Source organism: Teleopsis dalmanni, chromosome 2 (genome assembly GCF_002237135.1).
Source record: "Teleopsis dalmanni isolate 2A chromosome 2, ASM223713v2, whole genome shotgun sequence".
In the NCBI taxonomy this organism is placed as follows: Eukaryota; Metazoa; Arthropoda; class Insecta; order Diptera; family Diopsidae; genus Teleopsis; species Teleopsis dalmanni.
Genome location: NC_051847.1, coordinates 69,869,244 through 69,881,633, shown reverse-complemented (window position 1 = coordinate 69,881,633; position 12,390 = coordinate 69,869,244).

Sequence of the window (12,390 nt, the reverse complement as noted above, 5' to 3'; positions counted from 1 at the left end):
GATTTCTAAATTAGATTGTTTCTAGAAATTAAATTAATAATAATTTAATTCAAATTAACTTTTATGTTACGATAATTTGACATAATGATTGCTTTTTTCCGCTCACGAAGCAAAATTTTAATTTCCGCAAATTTAATTGTTAATTGCAAATATAAATTCAAAATTAAGTAATTGCGATCAAATATACTCTATTGAATAATTAGTGATTTGAAATTTTAACTACAAATAATTTTTCACAAAACAATTAAGGATTATTAATCAAAATTAGCTCCAAATGTGTGAGAGTCAAATATATACCACGCATTTCCTCCTAAATAGGTGCTTTACATTGTATGAGTTTCAGTTTACAATGTGTGCGTTGGTTTAAATCTTTTAACAAAAAAGGATATGTAGTCATATACGTTATTATCGTATGCATACAGGTTAGGTTTGATTGTAAAATTTTCGTATAACACCTAACCAGTTAAGCCTAGATTATATGGAAACCACGTTTCCGTGCGTGACCTGATTCGCTGGAGATATTGCATGTGTGGGATGTGAGTTGAATTGGTGTGAATTTTGTTTTAACTAATCTAGTTCATTATTTACACATCAGTAGCTTTCTATAAATTTTGTATATACGCTAATGAAAATTAGCTGAATTTTGTCTGTATTACTCTAACGTATCGGAAAGCTACTGATGCCTGAAATGGTGCTAAACTGCTATCAATTAAAATTGCATATAATTTGCAACTCATGGTGTAAACATAATTTGAAATACGTTTAGGTTTCATTGTTTCATGAACTGGTAATTTAAGCTTCACTGAGGCGATGTATATTCTTTGAAATATTTTTCATATGTTTCTATATATCAAATTAAAAATTTCATCAATAAATTGCATAAATAATTCAAATAACAATTTTATACCTCATATGAAAATGTTTTAAAAACAAAATTTTTGCATAATATAAAACTGTATTCAATAAAATTAAAGATGTCAAAATAAATTATTGGTGGTTTAAATAAATTGTATTTTATTTTATTTTTAATAAACATTTTTAAATAGCAAAAATCACTACAGTAACTGTAGTCGAAAAAATATTAAAGCAATGAGTATCAGAAATCTCCTTCAGATCAGAATTGTCCATAACTTATTTAGTGTAGTAGCTCGTTAAATATTTATCTGGAATCATTAAATATGATTCGTTCCGAGAAATTTTCGATTAGCCATCGAAAATATGTTGCATGACTTATTTTACTAAATGGCTTAGTTAAAGTGTGCCCAGGCGAGTTAAATTTTCATATTTAAATTTATGTTTATGGTCTTTTGATTTGTAGTTTTAAACAATACAAACAAATTTGATAATTATGTAAATGCTTACTTTAAACTAAGCCAAACTATAAATATAAACTATAAATATATACAGACCTATTCTGTCTATCCTATTCTTTAATAAAATTTTTGATTTTTATAAAGCAGAAAGCTTTTTAGTATTCTGGACACATCTTGACAAATTTCAAAGCTCAAGTACCTAGTGCTTCTCACCACACTATGGTGTAAAGGGTTTTGTATACACGGTTGCCACTTGAAAATTTTTTCCTGTACCAAAATTGGTTTAAAAAGATACAATTTCTGTAAAAAAAGGTCCAAAATTTTTTTGAATAGGTCCGATAGTATAAATACTATACACAAAAGTATATGCTACAAGTGCATATAAGACCATATTATATGACAGTGACCAAGCTCATTCGACAACAGAAGAATTTATACATAATAGAAAGTTATGATTGTAATCGTTTTTGCAATCAACTTCACTTTTGCAATCAATACTTCTCGACAATATAGAGTTAAAAAAATAAATAATAATAGGAATGTATTAAAACACTTCAACAAACCTAACCTGTCATCAAATTATATATCTTTTAAAAAATATGGTGCTAGAATAAAGCAATATTAAGATGTTATTTATACGTTAAAAACTTTTTTATATACTCGTACATATTATCTTTACAAAATACAGTTAATCACCTTTATAACTTAAACATTGTTATATAAGATCATTATGTGGAAGTAATAAGGCCCACAATCAATCACATTTTAAATTAGTTTGATTATGATTTCATATAATATTGAGGTTCGTAAAATATAAAAATTTAATAGTTCACTCAGAGAGATATGCTCTAACCACTTACTAGTTAAATTAACTTGATCATATTGTTGGAGAAATTGATTGAACCAACATAATGCGTTGTAAGAATATTTTGATCTGAGATTTAGTTAAAATTTAGTTACTCCAACCAAATAAATTTGCTGCATGTTTAAATTCTCAACATACATTATTTCATATAATTATACAAAGTGAAATAGATAGGATCGTTATAGTAATATTAAACGGTTGAACGATATATCGATATCGATTGAAGAATGGTATTTTCTGATGTGGCAAAAATTGAACAAAATAGCCAGGTTTAAATGTAAGCTGACTAACTTAAGATTTAGATTTAGAATGATAAAACTACTGGATAGTTTTCTGCACATCTGCGAATTTAGAGTTTAAATTTGTTAACATCTTCCATCTGTAAATAAATTGCGGACAGGATTTGAGCAGTATTAATTCAAGATCGCTCTTACAACAATTCTTATATTTTTTACACTACAAACTTTCCAAAAGAAGAAAAGCGTCGTATTTCCCAATGATGATGGCATGTCCGTGATGCATTCAGCCGCTGAGTAAAAAGTGATCGTTTTCTGGTACAAGTTTTTAAAAAACAATCCCTCTTTCAATTGTGAATAAAGTAAAATTACTGGGCTTGACTTTTAATAGTACATTCATTTGAAAGAACCATATTAGAAAGAGAAAAATAACGTACAAAGTGAAATTTCGCATATCGCAGCAATTAAAACATGAAAAATTAGAAGCTTCCTAGTAGCTCCATTATATTTCAGATAACTATATATAATATTATATATGTTATATAATTTTAAAGATTTCATATTAATCCATAATAGAAGAATCAAAAGCGTTTAACAGTATATAAAACATAGAGCTCTCAAAATGTTTTAAACAAAAATGTTCTTTTGAATTCAGCACTAACAAGAATCTAGAATAACAGAGAATATGACAAGACTGGTAGTATAAGTACCAGAGTCCGAAGAATACTTGTCGGTCGACTCAGTTCTAAAGAAAAATAATATCAAAAATTCAAAAAGAATTCAAAAAATTAAGTATTATTTCCAATAATGTTAAAAGAGGTAAATTTAAAATAAAAAAAGTTGTAGATCCATTAAACTATTTAATAATATTATATCTTAAATATATTTACTTTTGAAAGAAATTTAACAGCAGCTTTCCGATATATATTTGAAAACTATATCCGATCAAAATTAAATGTGAATAATTATTTTAAAAATACATTAAATAAAAACAAAAAAAATTTTTATAAATAATAAATTCTTGTTTTATAATATAACAACCTTAATGAATCGTGACGAAACCTACGCAAAGATAACTAAATTTTTGTTTTTTTTTTTAAATTATTTAAAAAATTTTTGTTGTATTTCACTACTGTTCGAAAAAACCTCTTAAATTATTTATTTTATTTGACGACTTAAGTTTGAAAACAAAAAACATGACGAAAAGAAAAATTACAAAATATTTTAATCACGTTCTTATGAAATTACCTAGTATGTAAACACAATTTTTAATCATTTTTAATAAATAATTAGTAACAGTAAAATTCAAATAAATATTTTTATAATTATTTTAACATTTTTCTGATTATTATAATATTTTTTTTAATTATTTGAATATTTTTTGTGAAATATTTTGTATGGTTTTTTAAATACTCGTATTTATTATTAGGTGCAGTAATTATGAATCAACACATTAATCTATTAACCTACTAAAACTTATATAAATTAATTTAAGTTTAATGTTTTCATATAAGCTATACTACATTCTAGAGAAAAGAAATAAACGTTAATGCTGACGTAGCTCCAATACGCTTTACACAAACCACTACGTTAATAATAAATATTTATCAATGGATCTAGAAAAAAGTATTCAAAATTTACTACCAAAAATGTGAATCACTTTTGATTACATAGTATAAAACGCTTCATTGATAACTCCGTTTGGTTCTGTTTCAATAGCGACTTAATATGGTTCTTTAGTTAGTCTATGCGGAATCTAAAGATTGAGATAGGTTTTTTTGGAACCAGTTTTACTTAAACACTTCGGTTAAAAAGGTGATAGTGAAGTTTATTTTAATGTTTATATTATCGAATTTTTCGGTGACCAATACATGCAGCATCTTAACGTAAAAACTTCTGGAAGAAAGAAGGGCGCACAAAATGAACTACATTAATAAATTCTTAAGTTATGCATCTTAATTGAAATATTTAGAATTATTTGAACTAAAGAGGAGTACTACACATAAAACGACACCACTTTCATTAACATTCAATAAATGTACATGTCTACTTGACATAATGTATAATATTTTTTAAATTAATAACGTTATTGACTTAAAACGTACTTATATGGTTTTTTGTGTTTTTAAATAAATGTAACTGTTTTTAAATATAGTTCATTGTGCCCTCATTATATCTACAAAATTATCCTATAATCTAACGTGCAATTTGTAGAGTTATAAAACTTTAATTCGAAAAGATGCTTCGTATATAAAAAATTACTAACGGGTAAATAACAAGTTTATACGTGCTTTATACTTGCACTATTATTTTTTTAAAGATTATATATATGAATTAGTGAGTAATATTTTATCGAAAACTGTTTTAATATATTCTTGTAATCTCTTTGATAATGCTAGAGTAACTGGTATTATTAGAATTAACCATTTTGAGTGGTTACAGCCTTAATATTCAATTGCGTAATATTCCTTTGTTGCTCTACTATATGTGCCACTGAATAAGTTTTCTGAGATTTTTTGATGGGATTTGACAGCTCTCAGCAATTAGCGAGTAGTACAGATACTAATATTACGCGCTAATGCTCTAAGCTTGCTGAATGAAATAAATAAATTTCAATAAATTTCAAGTTTCTATAATTTATATAGCCTGAGATATAGCCGTTCAAAAATGTGTCTACAAAGTTAATTCTTAAAACCCATGGGTTCATATATAATTTCAAATGTATATTATTTCGAATTTTATGGAAGGAGCTCATGAAAAAAATTTCAATCAAGTCGGAAGTGATGAGATCAAAAGGGTGTCCGATTTATATAAGAATGACCCATATATATAACAATTTTTGTGTATAATAATTTTTTTAAAAGTTTAATTAAGTTTTTAAAAATGCAATTAATATTTCAGAAATATTATCAATTTTTTAAAATTATAATTATTTTTTTATAAATAGAAATGTTTTTATAAATATAAAAAAGAGATAATAATATAGCACATCTATTTACTAAGGAATACGATTATTGATTTTATTAAATAAAATACCAGAAAAATAGTTTTAACCAAATTACACTTACTTTGGAAGGTAACTACTAACTAAAGAGTGAAGGGTTAGATTTATATACGATAGGTTAATTTAATTAAAACAATGTCTTGGCAAGGAAATGGTCTTAAATAAAATGACTTTAGATGCATATTGAGATCAATACACTATTTTTTCAACAGCTGATTTGTATGGACATTATTACTTATTTCATTCATGTAGTAATTTAATGTAACTGGATAAAAAATAATTAAATTACAATATTTCATTCCGATGGATAAAGTCCATTTGCTGACTTATGCAGCTTTGGAGATCATAAGCGTCTCCATGTGATACCTAAGTTGACTAATATCATCTATTTGCCGTCTTTCGATGGACCTAACTAAAAATATTGAATGTAACTGATATTTTAAGAAACAACAGAACATATACACAAATACAAATATAAATATTGCTAAATATATTTTTCCTGTATGTTTTATATGGTGCCCAATATTACTTTCATTCTTTTACAAACATTTCATCAAACTTTATACACCCTTCATACTTCATGAAAGAAAATATATAATTTAATTAATCACATTTTAATTATTTTTTATTAATTAATAAACATAAACGAATTTGTATATAACTTATAGCTTAAACTTAAATTCTTAGAAATTAGACGTTTTAGGTATAAAATGAATATCGTAGCTAATCTATCTTTTACTGTTTACTATTTACTGTTTTGTGTATATTATTCGGCGAATATGATTTCATTATTATTATTTTTTATTATTATCTAATTAATTTGCTAAATTACAGAGCTGGAAAAATAAAATAAGAGAACTAAATATGAAGTTAAGAGTTCTACATTATAACACTAAGAGTAACTTAAAGAGATATACAAAATATCTAGACTTTTTATTTACAAAATAAATATAATATTCGCAAATAGAATAAAAAAATGTTGAGAACATTTCTGAGAGTTCAGTAAAAATAACAACAGAGAGCGGTACGAGTGTCACATGCACTCATATTAAAACTTCATTTCGAAAATTAAAAATATTTATTTTTGCTTTTATTATTTATGAGGTTTAATATTTAATAAATATTTAAATTGTTTGTATATAAAATAATAACAAATTTATTACTTACAAATACCCAATTTGTGTGGAAATACATTATGCCACTTAAGGTTTATGAAGAATAAAATTTATAGGTTTCAGCAATAGAAGAAAACAAAGAAGTAACACAAATTTATCAACTCTGCTTGACCGTGTATGGAAGCATAGCGCTTTGTTGCAAAATTAGCTCTAACAGAACTAAAAGAACTAATTGAAGCAAATATTCTATATTCTGGCCCGCAAAATTCACGCTACGTTTTCAAAGACCGCAAAATTTTATACTAAAATGGATTGAGTCAGATATTTTGTCATACTACAGACAAACAAGTTCAGCCAAAATAGAGAAAAATAAATAATCACAATCACAAAGGCGAATAATCGACATCGACAACAGAGAGTACTGGAAACAATATCAGCGATACTGATTAGTTATGTGAAGTGGTACGAAGTCTATAGTTTATGTCGAAGAGCGAATTCCTTTGTAAGTATCTGACACTTGCATGAGAAATTCTGAATAGAAAATAAAATTGATTCGAGTAGAAATTTTATAAAATATAAACTTTAGTATCAGTTGAGAGAGTTTGTTAATTGATTATTTGAAATGTCTAAATATATGACAACTATCAGTTAACACTGTTAGCTTCAAAGTTTCAAACGTCATTAATAATTAATTTCACATTAAACTATTTACGTCAGAATCAATTAATAGTTCACACAATTCTAATAAAAATAATTAAATTAAAATAAATAAAAAAAAATATTTGATTGAAATTTGAAAATATGTTATTAAGTTATTAAGTGGATATGTGGTGTTATGTGATGAAAAACCAACATATGAGATGGTTTTATGAAGAAGTTAAGCCAAGTAATTTATTATTAAAATTTGTTTGTTAAATAAAATTCAAAAAAAAAAAATAAAATAAAATATTTTAAAAATATTTCTATTATAACTGTCATATCTTGTCTTGTTAATTATATACTTTGATAAGTTAGATATTACGCACATGTACTGTCAAAATTTAATGATTTTTTGATGAATAGAAGGGGAATTCTTACATCTAACGTGATATAGTCAGATGTCATTGATGTCACATGTTAGATGGCTCTTAATATTTCTTTAAAAGAGAGTACAAAACAGTAACCAATTATATACTAAAAAAAGTTGAAAACGTTTTTTAGTAGTTACGTCAGTGTCCTTCTTTACGGAAATTCTCTATCATACCTATGCTTTCGTTACCAGTATTATTATATTAATTAATGTACATTAATTTATATAATATAATACATTAAGTAAGGTACTAATTTTATTTGATAATCTTGTTTATCTTGTGGTAGAATTTATAGTATATGCAGTTCAAAAACATAATTCCAAATCCATATTTATTGCAAAGATATCATCGAATTTGTGGATGAATATTAATAATATCAGTAAAAAGTTTTCACTGAAACACAGCAAATTGGAATTAAGTACTCTAAAAATACCAATTTATCACAGTTTGACTAAATATTTGGGCTAATGAAAGTCCTGTGCATAATTCATTTCGCAGAAGTTAAAGTAGATCGTAGGTAATTTTTGGTCGTTCCGACGATTTATACTTACGATCAATTTTTAAATAAAAATAGCATTTTAACTATCAATCACTTCCTACATCATTTGATTTAGCATAGTAAGTCTTTAAGCTTTTTGAAAATTTTTTTAAACTTTTTCATAGACATTTGCATATTTGTCAGTCCTTAATGGTTGTAAGAGACGTACAAAAACTTTGAACCAACAATCTGAAGAAATATCACTTCACGCGCAACAACTCAGGCGAAAAAATTAATAGTTCTCGAAGAAAAAGATTCGCTAAAGTCAAATATAACAACAATGAAGAAAGTAAGTCCGAACAATGTAATTGTGATGTTTAAAAATATAGTTTAGAAACAAACTGTACTCTAATTGACGGAGCATACAAGTGCCAGTTCCAAACAAATGGAAATCCAAAATTTAAAGCCCGCAAATATCAATAAAATAGCATCATAGAAAAAAACGAAAGATTTCAATTTAGTATTATCCAGAATATGTAGCAGACTAAGCATCTAAAGTATATACTCGACCTGCATACATTCTAACAAGCACACATGGTGTAACATAATCAAATCATAAAATTTCGATTCCGGTGATCAGTTCGATTATCTTACATGCAGCCCGTATATGAGTACAAGCTCTGAAATAAGTCACGTATAAGCAAACGATTAAAAGTAATACAGGAGAAAAATATCTAAGGAAGGGGATTTAGCTGTCTCCATCTGCATACAACAGAAAATTCCATGAAGAAGACAAAATTGATAGCATGATAAAATGACAAGCACAATAACAGTAAACTGCGACACTGAATAGAAAAAGTAACCTTATCTATCCCAGCGATAAATCAATTACGCTCTTTTTATTTTATTTCTAGATATGTCTTTAATATAAACAGTTAAATATAGGACCCAATTTTAATACACTTTGTTTTGCTATAGAAGATGTGGAGAATATAAAAAGGTACAAATAACTGTCACTCTTGATATGAGAACTTCAATATCAAGAGTTTATAATCGAGTACTTTTTGTTTAATACGAATAACTGTACTGAGGAAGTATTAATGTTATAATAAACAAATGCAGGCTAAAGTTATGTGAATAATAAATAGCTAATATTCTACAATTAAATATCTTCTATTAAAAAATAACTTAAGTTACAATAGAGATAGAAGGCAAAAGCTATGTAAATAACTGACACTTTTCATATAAATATCCTAAATGTTGTCCTAAGTAAACAGTTCAATTTCAGATACTTTTAGTTCTACGATTAAGAAGAAATTAAACAGGATAGGAAGCTAAATAAAAAAAAATAAAGGAGAAGGATAATATTCAAATAATCTTTATTTTAACACTAAGCAAGAAAAGATAAATGTTAATAACAGACATTGTAGATACTTCCAAAATCTACTGTTATTAAGAAATTCAAAATAAAAGGAAGATAAAACAATATAGTATTAAGTATTATAAGTAATAATACGACTTTTTGGCTTAAAAAATTTGAATTCAGATACTTTGATTCAATGATTCACAAAACTATTTTAATTTTTCACACAAATTTAATCTCTTTGTACTTAGTACATGTCTTATGTGATACTTTAAATAATATTCATTAAATACATTATTCTAATTAATTTGACAAAACTTTTGAATTGCTTTAACACTTAAGTGCAATAGAGCAAAACTCAAACAAAACAAAGTAAAATGCTTTTAAAAAAGCGTGAGAATAAATTTCTCACCTTCATTTCAAAAAAAAAAAAAAAGCGTTAAATTAATTATAACATACACGATAATAAACAATTTTTTTGAATTCGATAAGATATCTTTTTTTATCTACAAAGCGATAACTTAGATGACTAGCAAACAGTAACTTTTGTATTTAGTCAATTCAATACTTATTCATCGCATTCGGTAATACAGAATAAAAAAACATTAATTGATTTAAACTTACCTATATAAGAATAGATATATTAATTATATAAATGCATTATAAAAAATAATTATACTTAAATCTAAATTTTAATATTTAACTAAAATAAAAAATATAATTTGCCGCTTCCAAAATATATCTGGATTTCCACAAACTTTTCTACTTTTATGTATGTTCATGAACTATGAATAGATAAAAATTCTTTACTATTATTAACATTAAAAGCATACTTTTTGGCTGAAAACTACAGTATTAAATACAAAAATGAGCTTATTTGCCAATTTATTCATTTTCTTTATATAATATAAAAGTAATTACGACAAATATTACTAAACCGTAGCAGTAAACTATTTAATCATACCACAAAAAAAAACATTATGATAATATTATAATAATAATAATAATTATTCATAAAACTACAAATGCTAGTAACTGTAGTGCATAGACAATTTAAATTTTTAGAAGCCCACTTTAAGGCTTATAAGCAAAATAGATACAGTTTCAGTTAAATATATAGAAAATTAGATAAACGAGTTTAAAAGCAGTTTGGCAGTTAGTCAAGTTACATTTACAATAGAAAATCTTAATTAGAAATTTAGTATGTAGGGAAAAAAAGTTATAAAAGTATTTCTGAACTTTTAGAAGGAACGAAAAGTGTAGAATTGAAAAGAGAAATAGGATATCATAGGATAGATAGCATGGTGAATTGGTTTGGAAATTCATAAATATGTACTTAAAGTTATAAATATTATAATAAATAAATAGTATATAAATTTATTTTAAGTATATCTTACCGGTTTTGCTTTGGGCTTCTGCTTTCCCAAACGCTTCTGCTTCAACATATTCCAATTGGCCGCTCTGTTACGCGGATGATATGAAGTTAAGCGCGCCTGCGGTCGGTTGTATCCTGCCGCCAGCGCCAATTTTGATTATGGAAATGACTTAATTTTTGGTTAGAGCTATGAGGTATCGTTATGTAATGGAAAATTTGTATACGCTTATTTTTTATGTATCTATATATAAATTTAAAATGAAATATTGTTTTGAACAAAAATCAAATATCTTTTTTTGAATCGTTTTATTATTTAAAAATACATTATTATTTAGACAAAAAAAAAAACAAAAAAAAGAATTCATAATTTTACTCAGCAACACTAATCAGGTGAAAAGTTCCATTTTATCACTATATAGTATATTTTATTTATTTGTTATTTTTTTATTACTAAAACCCAATGTAATAATGCATCGTGTTCAATAATATATTTTTCTTGAGGAATTTGATAACAAGTTAGCATCTTCAATACTTATACTCAAAAATTGCTATTTACTTTTTTGATCCACTGTAATAAATTATAAAAACATATTTTGTCAATGTACGCTGACTACTTTGACCTTTAGCTGCTGGTCTAGTCTAATTGTCTAGGACAACATTTATACGTGTTATACCAAATAGGCATTTTTTACGCTTAAGTCAATTGAGGACTAAATTATCTCATCAACCATGTTGCAGCTAAATCAATAAACTGAAGTAACTTCCTAGGAAAGTCAATAAATGCAATTGGGAAAGTCCATTCATAAGTTTGGAGCATTTGGCTCTGCCACCTGAGATTAAAAGTTAATATTATTTGTATAGATATGTAATACTATCCGTATAGATATATACATATTTGCTCTTAAAAATTGGAAAAATCCAACATTTATTAGTAAGTAATACTTGAATTTGTGGAAAAATGTGCTCCGGCTAGAAAGGTGTACCTCTCCGCGGTAGAGGACATTCGCATCTTCGGTGGAAGTGTTTAAGGAAAATGAATGTTTCAACGTTTAAGGAAAATGATTGGTTAGTTCAAAGCTTACTTTCTAAAATAAGCTTACTTTCTATATTCTTATATATTATGTGTTTTTTAAAGTAGAAATTCATGTCTGTAGTATCTAAACGCCATAACCATAAATTATTTCTATATCTTTATATATGTATTATATGTGTATTAGGGAAGATATTCACGTCTTTATATACTGAAGCGTCATAACGATAAATGATAAATGTTTTTAGATCTTCAAGTTCACAACATTTTTTGTTTGATCTCAGTGAATGTATAGCATTAATGATCTTTTAAGTACTAATATTTATAACTTTAAATATGATTGTCACCTTAATGATAGTACTAATGCTAATAATAATATTTGATAGTTTTACAATTTATTTAAATTAAAATCAAAATTATTAAGAGCATATATATATTCATAATGAAACCGATCATTTTTATATGGAACTTTATATTACCTATATGCCCATTTTATAAACTTATATATAAACTAAGAATTATAAAAAATAAATATTTTTTA